This window comes from Dendrobates tinctorius, unplaced genomic scaffold (genome assembly GCF_039654945.1).
Source record: "Dendrobates tinctorius isolate UK_male_01 unplaced genomic scaffold, ASM3965494v1 ptg000009l, whole genome shotgun sequence".
Taxonomy (NCBI): Eukaryota; Metazoa; Chordata; class Amphibia; order Anura; family Dendrobatidae; genus Dendrobates; species Dendrobates tinctorius.
In genome coordinates, this window is record NW_027361677.1 from 21,910,842 (window position 1) to 21,919,217 (window position 8,376).

General features: G+C 45.9%; 1 protein-coding gene across 11 annotated transcripts in view; it reads left to right on the plus strand.

The window, feature by feature from the left end:
* NFAT5 (nuclear factor of activated T cells 5) overlaps window positions 1-7,750 on the plus strand; it is a 108,755-nt gene extending 101,005 nt beyond the window's left edge. For all 11 annotated transcript variants that reach the window (XM_073584306.1, XM_073584324.1, XM_073584297.1 and 8 more), the window contains one exon: window positions 4,099-7,750. The gene's annotated coding sequence lies outside the window, so the exon portion shown is untranslated. The remainder of the gene's footprint in view (window positions 1-4,098) is intronic.
* Window positions 7,751-8,376: the final 626 nt, after the last annotated feature.

Here is an 8,376-nt window from a genome sequence, read left to right on the forward strand (position 1 = left end):
CTGGATTCGAACCATGCTGCTGACATGAAGGTTACGATACAGAACCTCATTGCAGCAATTAACCATACTTTCGAGATCACAGACTCCCATGTGAAACCCTCAGATCAGGAGGTTTCGTTCAGAAAGGCAGAAGCACCTTCCAGAGTCTTCGCTCCTCACTCTGAGTTTGTTAAGCTCCTTACCAGGGAAAGAGAAAATCCGACCAGACGCTTTCAAAGAGGGAAGCGTCTCGGCGTGCTGTATCCATTTTCTCAAGAGCTCACTGACAACTGGTCGGCTTCCCCCTCTGTAGACGCTCCTGTGTCCAGACTATCTAACAACACGGTCCTTCTGATTTCAGGTGTGGCGTCTCTGAAAGATTCTAACGACAGGATCATAGAATCCTTGGCAAAGTCAGCATTCGAAGCGGCGACGGTGCTAAGCCCAACCTTTGCTTCCACTTGGGTGGCCAAGGCCATTGCTACATGGGCGGAAGAGCTACGCCAGGGCATTCTTGATGGAGCCCAGCCAGAGAGACTGGCCGAGCTGGCCAATCAGATCTCCCATGGAGGGGAATATTTGGTCTCTGCCTCCTTAGACGCCGCGCAGCTCAAGTGTCCAGCAACGTAGTTGCAATCCGGCGTACTATTTGGCTCAAGGCTTGGCAGGCGGATTTGTCATCAAAAAAGTCCCTTACCAATCTGCCATTTCAGGGAGCGCGTCTTTTCCGTTCCCAGCTGGACCAGATTATTAAAGACGCCACTGGGGGCACAAGCTCTCTTCTTCCTCAGTCCAAGCCACGTAGACCCCCTCCAAGGCGTCAGTTTCAGCCCTTTCGGCCCTTCCGCCGCGTCGCAACGGCGGAAACTTTGTCCAACCAACAAAGGCCGCAAGCGTGCCAGTATAGGAAGAAGGTTTCCTTTAGGCCTACTCCCTCCTGGTGATCTTACGCCTCCCAGGGCAGATCCTCCAGGTCCAGAACCGGATGATCCACATCGGCATGACTATCAACAAAGTTCCGGGGCGCATCCCCAACTGGGCGGGCGACTTCTTTTTTTCAGAGACGTCTGGCTTGCCTCGGTGGAAGACGCTTGGGTCAGGGAAGTTGTATCCTCAGGATGCAAGATAGAGTTTGTCTCCCGGCCCCGAGATCGCTTCATCGAGTCTCGACCCCCAAAAGACCCCGCCTTAGTTCCGGGCTTCTTTGCATCCATCGCCTCTCTTCTCAGTTCCGGGGTGATTGTGCCCGTTCCCGAAACACAACGATTCACAGGGTTTTACTCAAACCTGTTTGTAGTGCCGAAAAAAGGCGGCGTGGTTTTGCCCATTCTGGACCTCAAACTGCTGAACAAGAGAGTCCGCCTGCGACACTTCCGGATGGAGTCCCTTCGTTCAGTAATCGCTTCCATGGAAGCGCAGGAATTCATGTGCTCAATAGATGCAGATAGGCATCTTGAACATGTCCCCATCTTTCACGGGCATCAGAAATTCCTGCGTATCGCGATTCATCAGGACCACTACCAGTTTGTCGCCCTGCCGTTCGGTCTTGCCACCGCGCCCAGAGTGTTTACAAAGATCATGGCGGCGGTGATGGCCCTGTTGAGGATCAGAGGTCTCGTACTCTTCCCATACCTTGACGACATTCTAATCAAAGCTCCGTCTTTTCACCAGACTCTCCAAAGCCTTACCATCGTTCTCGACACCCTGTCCAGTTTCGGGTGGCTCGTAAACAAAAGAAAGTCATGCCTCGTTCCGACCCAACATCTTGTGTTTCTGGGCATACTGTTCGACACCCGTCGATCGAGGGCCTTTCTTCCTGGAGAGAAAATGGTATCCCTGCGGCGAGATGTACGATCGCTGCAGAGTCCAAAGCCTCCATCCTTCCAGTCAGCCATGAAAGTCTTGGGAAAAGTGGTGGTGGCGACGACCGAAGCGATTCCCTTTGCTCAATTCCACACGAGACCGCTTCAACAGGCCATCCTGTTACGGTGGAACAGGTCCGTTCTCTCCCTGGATCGTCCAATTCGCCTCTCGTCCCGGGTCAAACAGTCCCTCAATTGGTGGCTGACATCACCTCTCATTTCCCTGGGCCCGTCATTCCTTCCGATTCACTGGCAGATTGTGTCAACGGATGCCAGCCTTCTCGGCTGGGGTGCAGTGTTTCGCAATCAGACTGATCAGAGTCGGTGGTCGACTCAAGAGACAACTCTGCCGATCAGAAAGTTGTGGGAAGCAGGGTGTGTTGCAGTCCGTGCTGCCGAGATTCACAAATCACCTGGGATGCAAGATGTTGTAGCAGTGTACTCCTTTATTTCCTCCTACGCGTTTCGGCGCCCTTCCTGGCACCTTCCTCAGGAAGGGCGCCAATCCGGGCTAGAAAACCATCGTCTTCCAAAATTCACTATCGTTCGTGGAAAGCCTTTTTCACTTGGTGCGAAGCCAATGACATTCTGCCCATGTCCTTTTCTCTCCCTTCTATCCTGGCGTTCCTCCAGGCAGGCCTATATGCGCTTCTTGCCCTCAGCTCTTTGAAAGGTCAAGTCTTGGCTCTTTCCATCCTTTTTCAGAAGACGTTGGCCTCCCGTCCGCAGGTCAAGACCTTTCTTTTCAGGGAGTGGCTCATACGGCACCCCCCCGTATCGCGCTCCCGTGGATCCATGGGATCTCAATCTGGTTCTGGGGGCTCTTCAGCGGTCACCCTTTGAACCATTCAGGTAAGTCTCCCTATCTCTTCTCTCCTGGAAAGTAGCTTTTCTGGTGGCCATCACCTCCATCCGGCGTGTGTCGGAATTGGCGGCCTTTCTTGTCGCCCCCCTTTCTTGGTGCTCCATCAGGACAAGGTGGTCCTGCGACCGCCGCCTTCCTTCCTTCCTAAGGTGGTGTCTACTTTCCACCTAAATGAGGACTTTGTTCTTCCATCCTTTTGTCCAGGTCCAATCCATCCTCTGGAGCGCTCCTTGAACAAGCTAGACCTGGGACCTGGTCAGGGCAATGAAGGTTTACCTGGCTAGGACGTCTCCCTTGCAGAAGACAGACTCTCTTTTCATCATTACAGATGGTGCGCGGAAAGGTCAGCCGGCCTCCAAGGCTACCATTGCTCGCTGGATCAGATCAGCAATTTTGGAGGCCTACCCGGTCAAGCGTCGAGTTCCCCCTCCTGGAATTAGAGCTCACTCTACCAGGGCAGTGGGTGCTTCCTGGGCGGTGCGCCACAGAGCTTCCGCGCTGCAGCTCTGCAAAGCGGCAACCTGGTCTTCGATCCACACGTTTTCCAAATTTTACAAAATCCACACATACGCTTCGGCGGACGCCAGCCTAGGCAGAAGGATCCTGCAGGCGGCGGTGGTGAGTCCTCAGACCTAATGGAAGTTTGCTTCTCCCTCCCAGGGACTGCTCTGTGTCCCCCAATGAAGCGATAGAGAAAACAGGATTTTTGGGTTGCTTACCGTAAAATCTGTTTCTCGGAGCCTTCATTGGGGGACACAGCACCCTCCCATGTTCTCAAACTCCTGTTCTTCTGTCTGTTGGTTACAGTTGAGTTGTCTGTTCTGTTTTCATTCTGTTTTTGTTTCTTCTCCTACTGCTTTCTCACTAACTGAGGAAATTAGTGCCGGTCGGTGGGGTGTATACTGCGGAGGAGGAGCTAACCTTTCTTTGTACATAGTGTCAGCCTCCTAGTGGCAGCAGCATACACCCATTGACATGGTCTCTGTGTCCCCCAATGAAGGCTCCAAGAAACAGATTTTACGGTAAGCAACCCAAAAATCCTGTTTTTGTGGAGCGGCCGGTGCATTGCTGGGAATATGGAATTTATGGCCTTTTTTAAGCATTTACTACTGGGGTTATTTATACTTTGATAGATCTGACTTTTATGAAGGCAACTTTACCAATTTTGTATTTATTTTTTGTTAATATCCGGAGTGGGGAACATGGGGTCAATTTAGTAAGTTATTTTTTTCTTTTTTAAAGATTTTAACTACTTTTTACTTGTTTAGTTGGAGACTTATTTTAATTGCTTATTTTAATAGCTAGTGTGTTAGTAGTCGGGCACCCCCTTTAAATTTCTTAATATGTTCTGTTTTATTATTACATTTGATCTTTTTTCTTTTTCCCTTCCAGATGCAGCCGAAGCAGCGTTGATGGGATTTGAGCGAAACTGGATTCTTCGTTTTTTTTTTTTTTATCGGTCACGGTCCAAGTAGAAACGGTTTTTAGTGTTGTGCTTCCCCCTCCTCATACTCATCTTTCTTCAGTATTTAGCGACCAAGACTACATAGATAATATGATGTTATGCTCCAGAAAGTTGAGACCTCCCCCCTCCAAATCCCTGCTGGGGGGTGCTCAGCGGTTAGAGCTTTCTCAGTGGTTGTAAAGTTTACCTCTTACTTCACCTTAATGTCCATGTGTTTTATGTAGGCGTGTATGTATGATATATAAATATGTATATAATATATATATTTTTTTTTCTTCCTATTTTATTTTTCTTGGGGGGGGGGGGGGGGGCTGAAGGAATCCATTTAATCTCCCTCCCAAGAAACTGTGATAGTTGTGTTAGCAAGTGAGGACGGCACTTTGGAGAACGCGCCCGATGGCCCCTGGACACGGTCTCCATTCTCGCTGAGGTCTGAGGGGTGTTGGTTGTGACCTTTTAGGCAATTAATGCTGCACTTAAACCTGTTTTCTGCCGCCCTCTGGTGGGCAGCAGATGCAGTGACTTTTATTTTTATTGAGCCATGTAGATATATTTTGGTATCTAATCCATTTCTAGTTGCTCGTTTTCTTCGTGTTCTTTGTATGCGTCTTCTGTAATCCCTCCTCCATGGAGGCATCAATTCAGGGATCGAACACTTTTTTTTTTTTTTCTTCGCTAATCATCATGAAATACCATAAGCCAAAATGCTTAAAAAGGAAAAAAAAAGTGTCCGGTCCCCTGATTTTTTAAGAGTTTTAGTAGTGCAGGTCTATTACCGATATGAAGGGAACTTTTTTTTTTTTTCACAGCAAGGCCCAACGACGGCCGTCTAATTCTCGTTTTCAGTCGTTCCAAGTTTTTTGAATGGTTTTTATCTAACGTGTGTTTTAATTTTTGGAGTTTTAGCTTTTGATTTTTTGGGTTTGTTTTTTTTTCCTTTTTTTTTCGTTTATTGAAAGCTCTATTTTGTATTTAGGTCTTTGCTACATGTACTGAACAAAGTGCGTTAGCAGAAGTATATATAAGAAGTATATAAAAAGAAAAGGTTTATATATAAATACTATACAGAAGATATTCTTTTTGCACACATTTGTGGCAGATTTTGTCCGTCTTTGTCTCTGTAGCTCCTGTGGGAAGGGGACGGGAAGAACTGGAAATGCTGCTTTATATGGAGTAGGGTCACAGGTGTATGGGGAGGCAGGTAGGTCTGGAGAAGGGGTTTTTTTGATACAGTCTATAGTTCCTTCACATAGATCTGTATGCATCCTATCCTCCCTACACAAGGAGCCAGCAGTGCTGACCTTCATTCATGACCTTACAGGCATAATACAGATTGCATACTAACCATGACCTTAAGCTACGGGATTACTGACTTCACATGTGCAAGATTCACATTATGGACCGCTTCTTCCAGATCGGTCTCGGGTCTCCTAAACTCCGCAGCCTCATAAGCATATGAGGAGGTTGATTTAGGGCCAAGAAACCCAGTCCTTGCAAAGATTGTGAAACTTTAGGCTTCACACATCCAACGGTTATTTTGTGCTATATTGAAGGCCAAAGAAAAGGATTGGATTTCTGCTACATTCCCTACAAAAGTAGACACATTGGTAACTTGCACCATCTTTGATTGGAGCCTATTTTTTTTTTTTTTATCCATTTCAACAAGTTAAAAAAAAGCTGGTTTGTATTCTTAATTTTATACCAGTAATTTATCCTCCTTCACCCAAGTGGCTTAGTTACTTAGTCTTAATAAAATTAAATAGTAAATGTGTCCTGCTCGATAAGTAAGTTTCATCAGTCAATATGACTGCCTTCATGTGGAATTTCCACTGTAACAGGGGGTGCAAATTAATGAATGGAGGTCCATTTTTTTTTTTTTTTTTTTTTTAAAGAAATAGATTTTTGAGTCCTGTAAACCAGCCTTAAATGGCAGTGGGACCAATATTAGGGAAGTCACCTTAAGTGACCTGGAGGAACAGTATATTTCCATTAGATCATGTTTCAATATAATAAGGGCCTGTAGTTGTGTCCGTGATATCAGCTGAGGCTGGAGCACGGAGGGATTTAGGACTCGTGATATAATATGTGGCCCCTATTCTGTGATCTTATTTAGTGGTCTGTACGGTATTATTGCCGGTTGTATATTTGAAAAGTTTTGCAACTTTTGGGAATTTGACACCAATTCTGCTAACTTTTTTGACCAAGGGCAAAAATTCTTAATTTACAGCAGAAATATCCGCTGGCGAATACACACTTAATAAATTTGGTGCATTTTCCTCCAGCACTCTCTTCATATTAAGACTGATGTACCAAATACCAGACCAGATGAATCGAGGCCTAGAGAAAGGAATGAAAGTGATATGTAGATAGCGTCCCTGAAGATTAATATAAAAGGGGTAAGAATGGTACAAGGGTGGGCATCAGTTTTTGGCCTTACATATGCACAATGACCAGCAAGACCACTTTTGTACTGGACTGGAAGCTCAGTAATGTACAGACAGTGCCACTCTTGGCCATTGGCTATGCCTGGTATTACAGCTTGACCTCATTGATATAGAGCCCAGCTGTAATACCAAAAATAGCCTGTGGGCAATAGCGGCAGTAAAACTGGAGGGGCAAAAATGTAGTGGTTGATTTCCCAGCTCAGATTCAGCCTCTAGCAAATTATTGATAAGTTTTTACCTTAGAGTGAATCTGCAACTTAATTATTGATGGAATTTGAAAAAAATAAATAAATAAACTTCCTCACCTTGTTGGCTGTGGCCAATGGCCTGCAATGTGGCTACTGTTGTAATGGGGTTGTCAGACTTTGCAAAGTTCACGCGACATGTCCTCTGCCTGTTATTGAGACTGGCAACCGCGTCTCCACACTGAGGCCCAGAAATAGACCACAGATAAGATTTTCTGCTTTAGTTGGGATTGATTTTATATTTCTACTGATTAAGGTCACAAACCTTACTGATGAAGGCATCGAACACTACGGACTGAACACTAACATCTGCTTTATATTCTGGACTTTCAATGGGGTCACTTACTCAATGATCACACTGAAGCTAGTCATCTAGTACAGGGACCAGCTACCCATGGCTTTCCAGCTGTTGTGGAACCACAACTCCCAGCATGCCACAAGAGCAGACCCCTGAACTACACGGTTTAGATACAACATATCTGGCCTGTCTGTACAACGTGACCCAAGCTTCCGCCACTTCCATACCCGCGGCTGCTGCCGGTGGTCCTGTTACTTGTTGTGTAACACAAGGCGAGAAGCTGCAGCAGTCGGGGGGTTACGTTAGTGGTATAGGGGGGGCTCCAGGATGACCTACCCAGCCTCTCCATCCTCCTCCCAGTAGTGAGCGGTGCAGGGCACGGCTCCGGGGGGCACGAGCAGCAGTTTTTCTACCAGCTACAAGCAGTTTGTTCTGTCGAGTGGCAGAGGTATTTTTATTGTTTTTAGCAATCTTGTAATAACGTGTTAAATATTAAACAAAGGATATTTTGCTTCTATCGGGACATTTGTATACTCTTTGCAATTATATTTCTGTAAACTGCTCAAATCAATAAAAACATTGAAAGTTTTCAGTCTGCGTGCCTCGCCTCATTCATTTCTGAAGGATGGGGGAACTACAAGACTAAAGCAATTGTCACCGAGAATACGGCAAGTTATATTCTCTTTAAGATACCAGAATGTATCATCAGCAAATTACATTTAAAGGGGTTGTCCACCAAGCGCTGCAGCTTGGCCATGTGTGAAATGTACATACTGTTGGGATTCAGCGTCACGTGCCGGTTATAGTAGTCTGTGATGATGTGCATGTAATTTGCATACTCGCGGTCACAAGGCTAGGTTTCTACCACTGTTCACAATGTCCTGTTAAGAGAAGTGGCTGAGACTAGTCGGCATATGATGACCGCTGGAATCAACAAGCGGAGCCAAATCTTAACCATGTGTGCATTACAATTCACCAACAGTGGACAACCCCTTTTACATTAGGCTTTTATGTTCAATTTATTATTTTTCCCCCAAATACAAATCGCTACCTTTTAGAAGAAAAAAACTCTTTTGCTATTTTCACACTGGTTATAATCTTAAGCAGTCTCATTATTAAATATATCATTTAAAATAACTGATATCAAATACATAGGCTCTAGGAACCACCATTCACATTGCGATGTCACAGCTCACCTCCTCCTCCTGTTCAATGACT